Below are 19,022 nucleotides of genomic sequence, written 5' to 3'. Positions count from 1 at the left end.
GAGGGTGAGATTGAAGATGGACATGAGGATGAAGATGGTTATGATGATTTGATATGATAACTTGATGTGATAACTTGATATGATAACTTGATGTGATGGCTTGATGTAATGGTTTGGTAACATGTGTGTTCCACGATGGTACAATGTTGCCTGAGAGCATCAGCTGAATTTGAAATGTTACTTTTTATTAGGGCCCAAGCCTTGAAAGGGCGCAGAGCCCTATTGTTCTTCTAAGGACAATTTAGCTTTTTCGACTATTCGGGCACTTTCGGGGCCCTTATCATGCTTGAAAACTCTTGAAACTTTGCACACACATCGGAATCTGCGGCCATCAGGGCCGGGCTGAGGCTGGTACCTGGGCGTGGCAGGGGGGCTCGACAGCGCCCCCTAAAGTGGGGTCTGAAAACATGGTCTATAAATCAAACACACTTGCACGCACATGTATGAAACTCGGTACACATATAGAGCTCATCGGGCCGAACAACTTTCGTGCTCTAAGTTATGTGTCAGCCCAACAGGAAGTGAGCTATTATGGGTTGTTCGGAAAACGCATGCTCTGGAATTTGCGATACTCCTCCTAGACGATTCCCCCGATCAGCACCAAACTCGTCAGCATGAAGTCAAGACACTGAGGATGCTAAATTGCGAGCAACTTTTTGATATCTCAAACGGCTAGGCTGTGGCGAGGAGACGAATTTATGGCGAGAAAAGGGAAACAGGAAGTGTGTTATAACTTCTGCATTCATTAATTCATTTTGATGAAACTTCAGCTGTGTGTTCGTTGTAAGAGGCTGATCACATGGATATGACTTTTGTGAGTCAAAGTTATAGCGCCACCAACTGGCAGCAGGAAGTGTGTCACTTTCAAAATGCTTTGAAATCACCATCTTATTTTTACCCGATTTACTTCAAACTTCATCAGTATAATGTCAAAACATAGCAGATATAAAGCTGGTAAGCACTTCCTGATATTGTATATACTGTTGCCACGGCAACACATCAAACTATAACATTTTTTTTCGCTCCTTTTGAGACTCTTAAAATGCTTCAAATTACATGAAACTCAACACACACATCAAACATGCTGTCCAGTAGATATGGGCAAAGACTTAAAAACGGGCATGGTTGAGGAGCTCAGTAGCGCCATCTTTTAACAAAAGTAATGCAATCTTTTGTCAAAAGTGGGGGGGTTAGTTTTATCTTCAGTCACCAAACTCTGTATATATATTGTTCTCTTTGAGCCGAACAACTTTCTAATTTACAGTCATTAGCTCCGACGAACAGAAACTCAGATATTTAGGGCTTAAGGTGTGAGGACCTCACTGTAATTGCTAAAACCATCATTTTTCTTTTCCCAAATGAATTACATTTTTGAGGGCCTAAACACGCATGAAAACTCATGATACTTTGCACACGCATCAGAAGTGGTGAAAACATACATCTGATATGGGTTTCAGAATTAGGTGTGGCAAAATGGTTCGATAGCGCCACCTACAAAATTTAAATTAAGCGCCATTCACACTATGTTTCATGTATGAGTATGAAAATTCGGTAGACGCATTCAGCAGCCCAATACCTACAAAAAAGACCCAAGGCGCCAAATCTGAAAAACCAACAGGAAGTGAGATATTTTGAATTTTCTTTGGTAAATTGGTGCAGTTTTTGCCATTGCCAGACGTTGTATTTTAACAAACTCCTCCTAGAGATTTAATCATATCAACATCGTATTTGCACAGTCTAATCTAAAGGCCTTTGTGGTGTTAAATTGGGAAGATCTTGAGTTTTCCCTGAAGGGTGTGTCCGTGGCGGCCTCACAAATGTTGATGTTTCGCCATGACACAGGAATTTGTTGTACCTCAGGCATACAATGTCCGATCTGCCTCAAACTTCACATGTTTGACAAGAGTCCTGGCCTGAAGACATCTACATTCCAATATTCAGTCAAAGTTATAGCGCCACCAACTGGCAGCAGGATGTGTCACTTTTTGAAAAAAATTTAAATCACTGTCTTACTTTCACCCGATTTACTTCAAACTTCATCAGTATAATGTGAAAACATGACAGATATAGACATACGAATGGATTCCTGATATTTTATAAACTGTTGCTATGGCAAAGTGTCATTTTAATTATTTTTTTGGGTGTTTTTGAGACTTAGCATGCTTGAAATTGTGTGTGTGTGTGTGTGTGTGTGTGTGTGTGTGTGTGTGTGTGTGTGTGTGTGTGTGTGTGTGTGTGTGTGTGTGTGTGTGTGTGTGTGTGTGTGTGTGTGTGTGTGTGTGTGTGTGTGTGTGTGTGTGTGTGTGTGTGTGTGTGTGTGTGTGTGCGCGTGTTTTCTATACATGGTTTTACAGAAGGTCATTCTGTTTTTGAAAAGACACATGTCTTAAAATTAATTATTTACTGATAAAAATCAAATTGATTTAAAAAGTAAATTTCACATGATTTTCTAGTTTATAAGTTGTCTGGGTATCACCAGACCAAGCTCAATTTAATATTTGATCAATGAGCATTATTTGAATGACTCTGTATGCAATTGGATAGTCAACTAAACAGACTACTAAACTCGCCAATAGCGTGCCAGGTGAATAAGTTAGTCTGTGATTTGTTCCCGCAAAAGTGTAACAGAAGCAGTAGAAATGAATGTACAGGTTTTCAGACTGTGTTGCAGGGCGAAGTCAAATCGCTGGCAGATCAGGCTGGGTTTACCCAGTCAGTCTAAGTAAATTTTATAATAAAGTTTATAATAAACTTCCATAAAATTTAGACGCGCATCTTACTCTTACCTGACACTAATATTAAAATCATTGCTGCAGTTTCTGTGATTTGGCTCCAATTGGTAATTTTGTAATTAACATTTTTTTATTGGATGCTACAAATATTGAAATGAAAGCATGCTTAATTGCATAAGATTGTAAACAGCTAAGGTAGGTCAAAAACACATGAAGAGAAGTGTTAGGATAATACAATATCACCATTCGGACGGTATTCTGCGCTCATTTAAAATTGATGTGACATCATCTGACATGAAACTGATTCATTAAATTGAATTGATCTCATAGATGTGACTGTTGTGGTTCGTAGTCATAGCAGCACCAACTGCTGCAGTTAATGTGGTGAATCCAACTTCATTTGTAGGGCACTAACAATATAGTTTTATATAATTCGTTTAACAATTGTGTTAATAAAATAAAAAGACCATGAATTAAATACTGGCCTTCTGGACTTACAAAATTTTGAGCTGCAAAAGATAACTTTGCACATATTTGAAAATTAGCTATTATATCATATTACATTAGAATTCATCTATATTTAAATTCCATCATGGGAGTGGCTTGTGGTCATAGCAGCACCAGCTGCTGCGGTAAATGTGGCATATTTGAGCGATTTTAAAATACTCTCCTGTTTAAATGCATATTGCCTGTCTTGCACAATTTGCCTGAAGCCACCGGCTTGGGCCCGTCATCGCTGCTCGCAGCTTTAATTAAATATGAAATTTGTAATACATTATAAACTGGATAAATGTGTTTGTTCAGGTCTCTGGTTAAAGAAATGGATTTTTTTTCAATAAATATATACATTTTTCTACATGAAAACGTAAAATGTTTCGTTGTTCATTTATAGTTATTCCTGTAGCTACATATAACGTGTAAAAATGACACTGTAAAATAGTGTTACCAAAACTAAGCTCTAAAATGTTATCAGGTAGAAATTGTGAGTAAAAAATATTGTGTTTAATCACACTGCAAAAAATGCTTTTCTTACTTAGTATTTTTGTCTTGTTTCTAGTCCAAACCTCTAAAAATTCTTAAAACAAGAAGTATTTGTCTTGTTTTGGAGAAAAATAACTAAAAATTAAGAGAGTTTTTGCTTAAAATAAGCAAAATAATCTGCCAATGGGGTAAGCAAAATAATCTTAATGCAAACGCAAAACGATTATTTTGCTTACCCCACTGGCAGATTGTTTTGCTTATTTTAAGCAAAAAATATTTATTTTGTGTAATTTTTTTCTCAAAACAAGACAATATTTTTTTTACTTGTCTATTAAATTTTTCTTAATGTAGGATTTTTTTGATATTTTGACTAGAAACAAGACAAAAATACTAAGTAAGAAAAGCATTGTTTGCAGTGCATTATCCAGTAAATCAGAATAAACAATAAACTGAAGTCATGGTTCCTTTGAATGATGTTATGGACAACAACAACATTTTTGCCTCGGAGTCACTGCTTTAGTGAATTATTGCATTTGTTTTAAGGAACAGTTTTCTAATGTAATGTAATGTAATTACTTGGCACAAGCACACAATTTGAAATGGTTTCAAAACAAGGATTTTGGAGCACTTCTGATAATAAGGAGAAATGACATTTGGTAGATAGGGTTTAGGTTAATGACTCTGGTCAGGACTCTTCTTCTGCTATTCATCATTTTAATGGTTTCTCGGTAGCTAGTTATGCACAGATCCATTATGAGTGGACACATTAATAAATAACAATGAATTCAGCTTTGTGTGTAAGAAAAATGACTAGAAAAAATGTGTGAATAGTGGGTTAAAAGGCACTGAAAGTCACTAAATGAGAGCACAACAATTAAGAGTAATTTATTTATTTTAGTTTATCATAATTATCTTGCAGATGCTGTTCAGGAGATTTGGTTTCTGCTGATCGTTAAACCCATTTTGAACCTTGAGACCCTTCCGTGGAGACATCCTTTGCATAGGTAGACCAAGAACAAGAGAACACTTTTGTCAAGAGAACACTATCCTGCTGTGCTCCTTGCTTTTTTGATTACTTGTTTGCATTCATTTTTAAAGAAGTGAATGCATAAGTGCAGTATCCAGCTACACTTCTTTCTGTTATCGCTGCAATCACAGCAATACCCTCCTTCTCAAAGTAGCATCACTGAGAAAGACAGTCTTTCCCCTTTCAGCTCTTTGTGTCTACACAAAAAGAGTGTGAGAGAAAGAAAGAGAATCAGTGGATCAGAAAGAAGTTGAGGCTGGTGTATTATTTCACTTGTGACACTTCAAATGAATGCAGATGGTGGTTGGGTAAAATTACAACAAAGTGTGGATGTCCCTTTTTTCTCAGGTCTGTGACTGATATGTGGATAGGATGTGTAACAATGAGCCTGCTGGTCCTGAGAGTCTCTGTCTCTCTAAAAAAAGTTTTTGTCAATAAAAGGCTTGCCGTTCAGAGCCATGGCACATTGTAAGTGCACATGCTCAGGTCTCAGGCTTAGTGCTCCTGTGGGAAGATGGTATCAAAGAAAGCAAAAATTAAAAAAAAAAAAAAAACATTTTCCTTATTATCCGGTGCATTCCATATTCCATAAGTGTAGTGTCCAGTCAGGTATATCCTTTAGGCCCACGTGAAATCTACTCAGGCTCAGAAAGCTTGGCAGATTTCCACAGAATTGGTTCAACGGAAAATCATAATAATCATATTTTTTTTTTAAGATACACCTAGATCATTTTTAATAACATGTTAAAATTGTCACTTCTTGAGGGTGAGAAAAATGCGCCAATTTTGTGTGCCCCTTTAAATGCAAATTAGCTCTTTCTAAAAAAGGGCGGTGTTAGCAGCTCTGATTACCTCATGCAGACTCGCACCAGAAACTGTTCAGCCTTTTTTTGTTCAAACCGCAGTCTGACACTGATGGAGAGACTCAAGAAGAAGTTACGAAAGCAAAAGGGCGTTTCTTTATGGTTAGTGTGTGAATTTATGTAGCTGATGTGGAGATAACAATCTTCAAGTCATAAATAACCATATTCTGTCCTGAAAATCTATAAATCGCTTGTGTGGGAACTGTTAGACGCACAGAGAAAATGCTGCATGACAACAGAACATTTATAGTTTAGTTTAATTACGGTTATAACACAGTAATGTAAATGTTAGGACATCCTACTGAATTCCATGGTTTTCTGTATCAGTACATAAAATAAATCATCTGGTCCTTGGCATGTCTTAATTTGGAAAATAAAACCTCAGATTAACAACAACACATGACCTATCGCACCATGTCATTATTTATTTAGCAGAAATAAAGCCAAAATGTAAAAGCCACTGGGTGACAAACTTAGGAGGCTAAGTATTGGTCAGGCACTGCTAATTTAATGCCTTTGATTAACTGATCATCAGCAAGTGTGATCACCTCTATAAAAGCAGAGGTTTTGGCAGTTTGCTGGTCTTGTAAACACAGTGCCAAATAGGAAAGACATCAGCAATGATCTTAGAGAAGCAATTGTTGCAGCCATCAATCTGCAATCAATCAAGGCCATTTCCAAATAATTTAAAGTCCATCATTTTAAAGTGAGGAAGATTATTCACAAGTGAAAGACATTCAAAAAAGACACCAATCTTCCCATGAGTGGACGTCCCAGCAAATTCAGGCCAAGATCAGATGGTGTAAGGCTCAGAAAAATTGCAGACAACCCAAGAACTACACCTCACACTCTACGGGCCTCAGTTAACATGTTAAATGTTAAAGTTCATGACAATATAATTAGAAAAAGATGGGTCGGATGGCATGTTTGGAAGGGTTGCCAGGAGAAAGCATCTTCTCCCTAAAAAGCATGGCAGCATGGCTTAGGTTTACAAAGTTGCATTTGAACAAACCTGAAGACTTCTAGAACAATGTCCTTTGGACAGATGAGACCAAAGTGGAGATGCTTGGCCATAATGCACAGCACCAAGTTTGGTGAAAGCCAAAACAGCATACCATTGCAAACATCTCATACAAAACATCAAGCATGCTAGTGGAGGGGTGATGATTTTGGGCTTGTTTTGTAGCCACTGGACCTGGGCACCTCAGTTATTGAGTCGACCATGAACTCCTCTGTATACCAAATTATTCTAGAGTCAAATATGAGACCTGTCTGACAGCTAAAGCTTGGCTAAAATTGGGTCTTGCAACCGGACAGTGATCTGAAGATCATCAGCAAATCTACTAGCCTAGAAATCTAGACGCACCCTAGCGGCAGCAAATTTAATCTGCCCGCGAGTGTCGTCTAGCAACTCTCAATACCCTTCTGAGCTGTATTCCCCTAACTCTTGCCGGGCCAATCACATTGTGTATAGAGTCGGTGGGCGGGGCCATAATGACGACGGCCGAGTTGCGTTTGCATGCTACTAGTAAACACAGAAACTGGCGAACGGCGGTCTTTCGAATCAGCTTTGACCGCGACTCTGGAAGACTTGGAGTTAAGCTTTTCTCTGAGAAAAGAACAAAGAACGGCACTGAAGTCATTCTTAAAAAGGGAAGATGTGTTCGGAGTTTTGTCGACCGGATCAACAAGCTCTGTTTCACCTTCGTTGCTGTGGTTGGTTGTAGCGCTATCCTATCGCGTGCAGAGGGAGTTTGAAAGACAACCGTTTATCCGCCCCTCGGATTGAGCCCTGACAATGGTGAGTTTCCAGACCAAACATCTTGATGTGGGTCTGGCTTGTCAGGCTACAAATCTACAACAGAATGGCTGAAAAAGAAAAGAATGAAGGTGTTGCAATGGCCCAGTCGATGTCCAGACCTCATCCTGACTGAAATGCTGTGACAAGAGCTGTGCATAAACAGATGCCCACAAATTGAAGCAATGTGGTAAAGAGTGGATCAGAATTCCTCCAGAATGATGTGAGTGATAAATCATGCAGAAAATTATTAATTTAAGTTTGTGCTGTTAAAAGTGGATCTACAGGCAATTGAATGATAGGGTGTCCTAACTTTGTCATCCATGGCTTTTCCATCTCAACTTTATTTCCGCGTCATGTGTGGTCATGTGCAGGTTTTAATTTCCAAATTTTAAGACCTGCCAAGCACTAGATGATTGTTTATTATGTCCTGATACAGAAAACCATTAAATTCAATAGGGTGTCCTAACATTTTCACATGACTGTATGACTGTATATAAGTTTAGGACATGCTATTGCATTTGTGTTACGCACTGTATTTCAATAAATGTGAAAATACGAATGCAACAGCTTGAGCAGACTCCCAAATGTGCTCTACTACAACAAGTCTTCCTCTTCTCAACATGGCATCACCCCGTTTTTTGCGTGTTTCCGGGGGCAGGGTTTATGGAAATGTTAGGGTATATGTGATGTCACTATCCTGAGAATTAGCTCAATGTTGTTGTCCCTAACAGCCATTTGTTGTAGTCCTGAAAAAGTGATTTCTGTAAAAGTAAATATCTCTCTTTGCATTGAACTTTGAGCATCGTGACAGCAACATTACACACTAACTAAAGCTAAAAAAGGGAAATCATAATCACCCCCCTCTTTAAAGGAACCGTATGTAAGAGATGTATTTCAATTAATCATAAAATGGACTTGATATGTCACTAGACATTAAGAACAACAGTTTTGTCCACTGACAATAGTAGTCCGGCCAGGATATTGTCATTTAAAAGTTGTTGTTGCAGCCCTCAACTGATGTTGATGATGTCATGTTGTGTTTTGGCCTGAAGCTCCGCCTTCCACCTATCGACCAATCACAAAGTCAGTAGTGTTTCGACATCCAGGTTGCCAGATCTGCTCCAGTTACCACAGCTGCAGCTACAAATGTTCCTGCTGATCCTGCAGCCGATCTGGCAACCTCGAGTCAGGGGGAGGGGGAGAGGGGAGACACCGCTCTACAGTCATTTGAAAGTGATTGCATTACCAGTTTTGGCCACAACCTTACATATACTTCCTTTAAATATTTTGGTTATTTAATAATGCATTGAGTTACCTCCAATTAGAGTTACCTACAGTTTAACAACTATTATTATGTTAAAATCCTTTCAACAGATTTTCCCTATAGAAAAAAACAGTAACGTAAAGACGGTGAAAAATATTTCTCATCCCTCAGCATTGTTTTTAATCAATCTTCTTTTTAATAAACTGGCTCAAAATGGTCTGTGTTTATGAATCATCTGCACACTTCTTTGTACCACTCTCAAGGGGATGCTGGGAAGAAAGATGGAAATGGGTGTGACTGGGTTCCCATGGTTCCATTTATTACGTGGTATATAGAAGAGCCTCAGGCTTCTACTGCATTCATGAGTTGCTCAGCAGACAACGTCTGATTCTTATTGATGTCATAAAAGAAGCGTGAGAGCATCCACCATCCATCAATATCTCTTTAATACTGCCCGTATTCAACAGTGAATGGTTCAGCCAAGTCTCATGCTTAAATTTTAGGAGCATGTCAGCATCACAAAGACTAATGTTTGACATTGTCAAATGTCAAACTAATGTTTGACATTGTTTGACATAGTTTGACATTGTCAAACTAATGTTTGACATTGTCAAATATTTAATTATTTATTTGTTTATTTGTTTGTTTGTTTATGTATTTAATAACTAAGAAACTGAATCCGTATTATATTGTTACTTATGCTAACTAATGGGACCTTGTTGTAAAGTTTTAACAAAATTTGTGAATGTGCTGTTCCATTTCAGAATTATATAAATATATATTATTACAAAAGCCTGACTCTTCATAATCAAACGCCCCAAAAACGATTTAATCTACATTCAAAATCTCATTGTCAATAATGTAATTGTCATATTGTCACAATTGCCTTAGCGTTTAAAACATATTAGTTTTCCATTATAGTAAAAAAATAAATAAATCTTTGTTTAATAAAAATATAATGATAATAACAATAATAATTGCATGAATATTTATGAATATTGCATTTCAAAGACTAGATTTAGATTTTTTTTAAATGGACCATACGGGAATACTATTTTATTTATTTATTTATTTACTACATTATGAACATTTGATTTCTATACACTACATAAAAAATAGAGAACACAGCATATAGAGCACAAGGTAACAAATGCCTCTATTTTTGCGTAAAAATCTAAACTTAGTAAGGTGAATATATAAGTACACTGTATGTACTGCAAGTATAGTATTGTATTGAATATTGAATGTCTGTATATTAAAAAAAAAATACTCTAGTACCAATACAAAAGCCCAAAAGGTGAAAGAAAACTCTAAATGAAAAGTATGTCAGTTACAATACACTCAAAAAAGTTTCGGTAGAGATTCGCAAACACTTTAGATTAGGGTTCAATTCTTACTATTAACTAGTTTATTAGAATGCATATTAATATGATATAAGCTGTTTATTAGTACTTCTAAAACATATATAAATGTCTTATTCTGCATGACCATATTCTGCATTCTTTATCTTACCCAAATACCAAAATTTAAGAATGACCTTACTATTAATAAGCAGTAATTAGGAGTTTATTAAGGAAGAACCTCTTAATCTAAAGTGTGATCTGAGATTTTTTCTGCCTCATCATCACGTCTTCATGCTGGGTCTGGCCTGAGGACTTCATCCACATCACGGGCAATGCTGTCAAAGGGGAAAACCCTCTGGTGTGATGACTGTGTTGTAGTTTTTTAACTGTTTCCGCTCATGTTTAGCATTTTGTAGCACAAGTGTATATCACATCGCAGAATGTGTTTAGTGAGTGAGAATGTTTTAAGAGTGCATCAACGGTGTCTGGCTGCCTGAACTTGTTTAAGGTTTTACAGAAAGAGTGATTTATTTGACAAATCAGTTTAGAATTTGCTTCAGAGAATGGAGTTTAGTGTTTTAGCAATTGTGAAAAACTTGGCCATTCTTCAATATAAATGAAAACGCGGGAGTGGCATGAACAGCCAGATGGTGCTGTTGCCAAACTAAAGAAATGCTAACCTTCTTCTTTCCTTCCATTTTCAGCTTCAGCAAATGAAGTAGAGCAGGAGCAGTGTTCACCTTGGATCTATCCTTTTAGTATACGGTACCTTTAAATATACAAACACTGACCCAACTCCTCAATCTTCACCAGAGCTGTGGTTTGAGCTGGTAATTGGGTAATATTATAGTTGAGGTCTCCATTGATGTCCATTGTTGACTGTTATTATATAAGGTACACACTTAATTATTTTAAAACTAGACATATTCTCTTTATTTTGTAATCTACGTTCCGTTATTGTTTTTGTATTTTGTTTTTCTCTCACTGTTATTTTGTCTAAATTCTGAACCCCGTCACCTTTGCAGGTGTTCCAGCTAGAGATTGTATATCATTTGTTGTTATTCCCTAGAACCATATAACTGACAAGGTGGCATTATGCCATATAGCAGAGATTTAGGAGACAATCTTGTCAGCCTTATCCAAACTCACATCAAGGTCTAAGTAAATATAGGCACAGGATGAGATGAAGCAGTGTCCCTAAGGAAATGTATATTCTAGATTAGATCAGACTGTGGGGTTATCTTAATGTTTGGGCAAGTTATATACATAATTTTCAGTTTTGTGCTATATCAACAAAAAAAAATATGTTTCTGCTTATATTGGCAATGCATGAACAGATAAAATATATACCTTCAATGCAATGTAAGTAGATTTTGTAAGTGCTTTTCACAATGCACATTGTTTTAAAGCCGCTAAATGCATTCAGCAATAAGACTTCAGTGTAAACACCCACTGCTGTGATTGGCTGCTGTGAGACTTCAGTGTAAACGCCCACTGCTGTGATTGGCTGCTGTGAGACTTAAGTGTGATCGTCCACTGCTGTGATTGGATAAAATATTTGCATATGAAATAGCTAAATATTACATTTATAACTCTCTTGAAAACTTTTAGCACATTTCATGAAGTGTTGATTATAGCATTATATGTTAGAATTATATGATTATTACATGAAAGGTCGCAGTGATGAGCATTGTAGCCGATCACAGACATGTTGAGCGCATGAATGCAGTGACCTAGACTCATTATTAAAACTTGATTTATGCACACTAATGAAAGCTTTCTTCATAACTAACAGTGCAATCACAATGGAAATAAGAGATTTGCTGATTTTTGGCGTGAGTCCAGAACTTAGTTAGCCTGACAAGCCAGACTCTGAACCTCTGCACGCGATAGGATAGAACTACACCAACCAGAGCAACGAAGGTGAAACAGAGCTTGCTGATAGATTAAACATTTACCGTATCCGGTCGCTTAACTCCGAACACATCTTCCCTTTTTAAGAATGACTTCAGTGTCGTTCTTCGTTCTTTTCTCAGAGAAAAGCTTAACTCCAAATCTTCCAGGATCGCGGTAAAAGCTGATTCGAAAGACCGCCGTTCGCCAGTTTCTGTGAAGCACGCAAACGCAACTCGGCCGTCGTCATTATGGCCCCGCCCGCTGACTCTATACATGATGTGATTGGGCCGTCCAGATTGTGAGGAATACAGCTCAGACGTGTATTGAGAGTTGCTAGACGACACTTGCGGGCAAATTAAATTTGCTGCCGCTAGGGTGCGTCTAGATTTCTAGGCTAGAACTTAGTCGCTGATAAACTCACGCTGTTTGATTGACAGCTCCAGCGATTGCAAATGGAGCATTCTTTGATCGCTTTCTATATAATTGAATCACAATTTAAATAACAGATTATTTTTTTATCCTACTAAGATAAACAATGAAGTTGACCATTTAATTGCTGGTTTGATTTACTTACACAAAGAACATCTGACTGTACATGAATCATTACATATCAGAAATCACTGGTCACAGTTCAGGCATTAACATTAACAAGGTCACTTACATGTTAATCCATATCGTAAAAATCTTTTAGCAAAGCCTATGCCTAGTTTACCAAGGAATCCATAGTGAAATGTGTAGAATACAAATAAATAATGCTCAACTGAGACATTCATATTGTTGAAAATAAATAAGCACATTCCTAGCATTAGGATCTTTGGAAGGTAAAGTTATTTGTAGTCCATCCTGTCTTGCTGTTTTCTCCTCGTCATCTCACTAACACGCCAGTGGGCGGGGCCAAAGTTGCAATGATGATGTAGGCGTTGATTTTCTTCTGCAGAGGCAGTTTTCAGTTCTGAAACTTACAGGATATTATTATAGTATGATGACCTCTTTTTCTCAGTTCATGATCCCTTTTAAATAATTTAATTCCAGAAAATGTATTTAAATAATTTGGCTTTAGAAATACAGTGACAACATAAATGCACATTAATGCAAAAAAATTAAATATAAATATAAGTGGGATTTATTTTTATTTTTATAAAGCACCAAATAGCCTCCATGAGCGGCCTTCTACCTTTTTTCTGCCTTTTATGCATTGTTGTGATTGACACATGGGTTTGTTAATGATTATTCCATGTTTCCATTGCTGTACCTCCGTGAGCTAGTAATAATAGTTCTCGGAACGTGCCACAGTAGCCCATATTGGCCTGTTTGCTCCCTTAAGCTAATCCCTCCTGAAAAAGAGTTCCGCTCCACAGCAAACTGTGCGCCTGCCGCCCTCCCTCCTTCTCTCTTGCGGCAGGACTGACATGAGGGAACACATCCCATTAGCCGCCTACGCTTGCTCTTCTCCTCATGGATAAACCAGCTGCACACCACCTCCAGTGCACCCCCAAACAATGGCACTCAGAAGGCACATTCCTCTCTATTCATATGTTATGTAGCCTCATAACGCCGACCGTACATGTCTCCATTCTCTGCTTAATCATTGTTCAATATAGCCAGGCTTCCTCTGGATTGCTCGGGCAAAGCCTAAACAAGTCCTGTCATATGATGACTTAAGTCTTGCTTATCATACACCTGCCCTCAGACTGTCATGGTTGGTGGGACTGATAGTAAAGCCAAACACCATTTCCTGTAAAGCCAATGGATCCCGGAGAGAGTAGGAGGATGTTATAATTGAGCTAAGGCTGAGCAGAAATATGATATCTGCTGTAACACTATCTTCCCAAAGTACAATGCGGCGATATAAGAGATTGTTGTCATCAGGGGAGGCAATTAAACATAAAGAGGGAAGAAAAGAAATAGGTGAAATTAACTACGGTATAGGCAGAATCGGTGGAATCAAAGCTCCCCTGGGAGGAAACTGACTCTACTTCAAATGCTGGTTTCAACTGGTATATGGCACTGGCATTAGCTTCCTCTTAAAGGGATAGTTGACTCCAAAATTTGCATTTTACAAACTGTTACATGTCTTTTGAAAAAACCCTCAAGCTTCTGAATGGTAGTATAAATGTAGCATGAAGTAAATGTCGAGGTTAATTTAAGGCTTGAATTTTTAATTCCATCATACTAGGTGATTGTGCCGCTTTTTAATTTATTTTTTATTTATTTCACACTTAAATATTTTGGACCCCACACTGTAAAAAAAAAAAATTGTTGTTGTAACCTGGTTGCCTTCAAATTTTTAGTTTATTGAAATTAAAAATTTGAGTTGATACAATAAAGGAAATTGGTTGTATCTGAACCACATAAAAAAATTGATAAATCATGAAAATAGGACAATTCGGCATGTTTCCCTCTGTCATCACAAATAAAACAATAATTTAAAACCTTTTAATAATATTTTAATAAAGGTTGTCAATTCTCAAAAATGTTCATTGTATTAACTCAAATTTTTTATTTCAATGAACTCAATTTTAAGGCAACCATGTAACTTATTTTCTTGTATGGACAATAACAGCTGACGCATGTTCTGCAGAAGAAAGAAAGTCTTACAGGTTTGGAACAATGTGAGGGTGATTAAAATAGGACATATTAGACCCGTGTGAACCTAAAAGTGCTGGCAGATTTGTGTCAATAGGCCACAGCAACGGGCCAAATGTCCTTGTTGCTGTGAATCACTGTGTTCTTATGTGTTCTTATTTAAATCGAATCATCAGGGTCGGAGGTTTATAGGCACACACATGAAACAAGCACACATGCTCCATAGAAACCAAAAACAGGAGAGTATTTTGATTTGGGCCGATCCCTTCTCGTTCAGTCTTTTTTTTCAGGATTACCAAAGCCATTGCCTGATTGAGAGAAAAATGTTAACAAGTATGGGCAGGCGGTCTGACCCTCCACTGATTTCTGGGCACACACAGGTGTGGTGATATACAGGAAACTATCTAACAGCGAACAAAAGATCCAAATGCAACCCCAAGGCACGAATGCATCTGCATTCAGGAACACATTGTTGGCGTGCACCATCCATGGCTGACAAACCTGCAGTGTATAGCTTTCAAATACCTGAAGCGTTGCACTGTTTACCCACTGTTGGTACCGAATGGATGCATAATGCTTAATTATTATTAATACGGTCTTCATTAATATTCCCTGGAGGTCTTTAAAGGCAAACAATGCAACAATGAAAGGCACGTACAGGATGCCAGCCGTTATAAAGCACCGTACAATTACGATTATCATGATGGGAAACAATCAAACTTGTCAAGAGCTTTTAATACCCCGTTCTTTGTCGATGCTTCCTGCTGGTCACCCAGTCCCCGTGCTGGGACATGCTTGCGTAAGAGCGGCACCCTTATCGGGGCCTATCTACCAAAGCCGGCCGAGTGACAGCAGGAGCATGTACAGTGGAGGGCAGATAAAGGCGGTGCTGTTTAAATAAAGAACGGCGGCAGTAAAGTGGGCTCAGAGGAAGGCCGCATTCTGCCTCCAGTACAATGGAATCATTCTTCAGACCTGGGGACAGAATAATATTGCCCTTCTGAAGCGGGTGGCACAGGAAAAGAGGGAGCCTCGAGGGAGTTACCCAAAACTCTCTGGCTTTATTTACAGCCGTCCGGTCACTGGCGTACCGCTGGCACCCACGGGAGGGCTGCAGAATCAAAAGCGCTGCATGACAAAACACCCTGGCTTCGGATAATGGGCCTTGACTCTGGAAATCTTTTCTCAAGGCCTCGCAAGTGTGGCAGAGGAATTGTGCTGCAACAGGATCTGTTAATGGATTTACGGCTATGTGGCGTTTGTTTGCTTAGAGATTGGTTTTTATTGAGGAGTGCAGATGTACAATGGCTAGCCGAAGATGTCCTTGTAGGCTTGTGTTTGTGCGCATAGTGATTCTCAATTGATTTGAACACAATAAATCTTCTGATTTCCATGGGTGAGAATGGCAGTACAGGACTGTGACCAATGGATGGCGCTTATCCCTGATAAAGTAGGCTTGTCATAAATGCTATAAAGACTGTCAGTGAAAGCTAAGTAGCTGTGTGATCATTCTTTTAAACCACAGAAAAACCACAGATCAGAATCAGTTCAGAGGGTGTAGACAACACACATGATGAGTGTGCTCTACGTGATTAACAATTTACTGTTAGACCATCTGTGACTAATCAATTTACATGAAATGTTGATGTGCAACCTGTAAATGGTCACCATTGTAGACAAAATCCCACCGCATTCTAGACTGTATTTGTCAATATTGTTTTACCATACCATGACTACTTAATGACATGACAAAAAAAACTTTCTATATTTCTCATTCTATATTTGTATTTATTTCTTTTTGCCACCACAGGTGTCTTGCTGTCTCCGAGCCAGAGGTGAAAATGAATGCTAGTTCAGTGGAGGTGTGAAACTGTTTCTTCACACTGATAATGAATTCTGCCCCATAGTGATTAAAAGAGGTTCTGAATACCCAGATGATCTCTGCGTGTGCTTTACACTCATAATGAATGTGATGATGATATGTTGCCTTAAGGCTTCTCCCCCAACCCAGAACAGGATTCATAATATCTGAGCACTGCCATGAAGTTTCCATGATTCTGGGCTCTTATTTAGCCTGCTTCGTACTATATTAAACCTTGTAGTGACACTTTAAATTAAATAAGGTATATTATGACATAACAATCAACATCAGCATTTAAATAGGGTAATTAAAATGAATAAATAGGGTAATTAATGTGTGCAATGTCTATGTACAAATTAACATTAATAATTATTCTCATCATAAAACACAATATATGGAAAAATAAAACTTTCATTTTATTTGTAAAAAACAATTAATTTTAATGAATGTTATTTATAATATACTGGATAATGTTCATTTATACTTCATTTATAAGAAATTAACATTAACCAATAATAATCATAATCAGCATAATCAATTACAAATGATATTTAAAGGTGCAGTGTGTGATATGAAACGTAATGTTTTTATTACCTCAGAATGAGACATTTCTATCTGCATACATTGCTGGTCCCCTTACTGTGAACTGTGAAGTCACCATTTCACGCCATTATGTTTCTACAGTAGCCCTAAACAGACAAACTTCTCGCGCTGGTCACTCTCTGGGTGTTTCTCAAACGGAAGGCTGCATCCTATTAAGGCTGTGTCCTTCCTAGCCCAATCCTTCAGAGGCTTGTAAGCTTGAGTCCTCCTTGCCATTAAACACTAGAATGAGATTGTCTAGTAAGTATGCATGGCTACATCACACGTTCCCACCCCCCGCAGTCACGGCATGAAAATTTGTATCACAAATCTTTATATTAATTGGCTTTCTATTAATGCAATACGGTGAATGACAGCCATTCGCATCCTCCCACTAGCTTACATTATTGTCTTATTGTCAGTTTAGTGATAAATCTACAGCTAAACAAAAGATTACATTCATGGTTTCATGTCTGAAAGCATTCTTTTTGTCTTACATTTCATAATTAACTCAGACAAGCTCAGTACTGACTCGTTTTCCATCAGTTTATTTTGTGAATTTAAACATGTGCAAAGGATTGTGGGGGATTTAAGGCAAAGGATACATCAGCTGCGTCCTTTAAAACAGGCCGAATGATGGACGCCAAACAAAGGCTGCCTTCAAAGGATCCTTCAAACTGAGATGGCCTTCAGCGACTTTTGATGAAGTATATCCGTCAAGATATGCAGCCTTCGTGGGATGCTGACTTTTGTTTGAGAAACACCCTCTATTGTCGTACCTGCATCTGTTCAGCGTCTCTCTCCAATAACAATGAAGCTACACTTTAAGTAAATCAAATATTTACAAAAATAAGTTACCTGGTTGCCTTAACATTTTGAGTTCATTGAAATTAAAAATTTGAGTTAATACAATGAACATTTTTGAGAATCGACAACCTTTATGCAATTATTATTAAAAGATTTTGTAAGCATATTGGGTAATTGTGTATTTTATTTGTGATGACAATGTAACATGCCGAATCATACTATTTTCAAGATTTATCCATTTTTTATGTGGTTTAGATACAATAATATTTTTAATTTCTATTTAATAAACCAATTTCCTTCATTGTATCAACTCAAATTTTTAATTTCAATGAACTTAAAATTTTAAGGCAATTTAGGTTACTTACTTTTTTTTAAGTTAGACCAACAATATTTTTGCAGTTGCAGTTTTTAATAAAAAAAAACTGAAAAAATATGTTTGTTTCAATTCAGTAACAAAGCTATTTTATTACTAAAGTCATGGGGCAGGGTTGATAACAAATGTCTGTGCTATTGAATGTATCTGCGCGTGCACAGCGCGATGAACTACAAAACTACAAACATGACGGATGTGCAGGTTTGAGCGATTTATCAGCATCTAACCTAAATAAAATATATTTATTCAATGTTATTCACATTGTATTTCACCTGCAGCAGCATTGTGAACTTTTGTAATGATACATTTAGCCATTAACTTTTAAATGCATAATTTTATTTAATGTGCAAACACATGAAGGGAGTCTCTGCATTAAATACCCACAAATGGCAGAGCAATGTGCTACTACATTTCTCTCTGATACGGTAAGAAAATGAAACTGAATGTGGAGGATTTTAACTGTGACGATTGACAGGGCAGTTAAAACTAAGCGACATAGTCCATTATAGATGACAAGGTAGTATGTCCCTTGCGTATAGTAAGCTTGCGTACTCTTCTGCTACATATTCAAAAGTATGTACTTTTTCTTCACAAAAAGAGTACACACTTTTAGGTCATAGTATAAGTAAGTGAATTGGGGCGCAGAACATTTAATGGATAACAACTGTTACCACCTTGACAATGAATAAACCATATTGCTGTAAGGCTAGACCACAGCAGATATAGCAATAAAGCTTTGTTAGTTGTGGAAAAGGCTGACTATTCCTGGTAGAAACCAGGCTCTAGGGGCTGTTAATCTGCACCTCTTATATGTTTTAGTTTTTTTTAGCCAAGCTTCTTTGATGCAACATCACGTGCGGTTGATGTTTTCTCCATGCATACAGTTCTGTGGCCCAGCATTCCATT

The 19,022-nt window shown here is 37.6% G+C and overlaps 1 long non-coding RNA gene across 1 annotated transcript in view; it reads left to right on the top strand.

Moving 5' to 3' along the window:
- The window catches only part of LOC137041085 (uncharacterized), a 101,559-nt gene extending 85,166 nt beyond the window's left edge, over window positions 1-16,393 (top strand). Inside the window, exon 3 of the long non-coding RNA XR_010898022.1 lies at window positions 16,304-16,393. This is a non-coding gene — a long non-coding RNA (uncharacterized lncRNA). The remainder of the gene's footprint in view (window positions 1-16,303) is intronic.
- Window positions 16,394-19,022: the final 2,629 nt, after the last annotated feature.

This window comes from Pseudorasbora parva, chromosome 15, assembly GCF_024679245.1.
Source record: "Pseudorasbora parva isolate DD20220531a chromosome 15, ASM2467924v1, whole genome shotgun sequence".
Classification (NCBI taxonomy): domain Eukaryota; kingdom Metazoa; phylum Chordata; class Actinopteri; order Cypriniformes; family Gobionidae; genus Pseudorasbora; species Pseudorasbora parva.
This window is presented reverse-complemented; position numbering and strand designations above follow the sequence as displayed.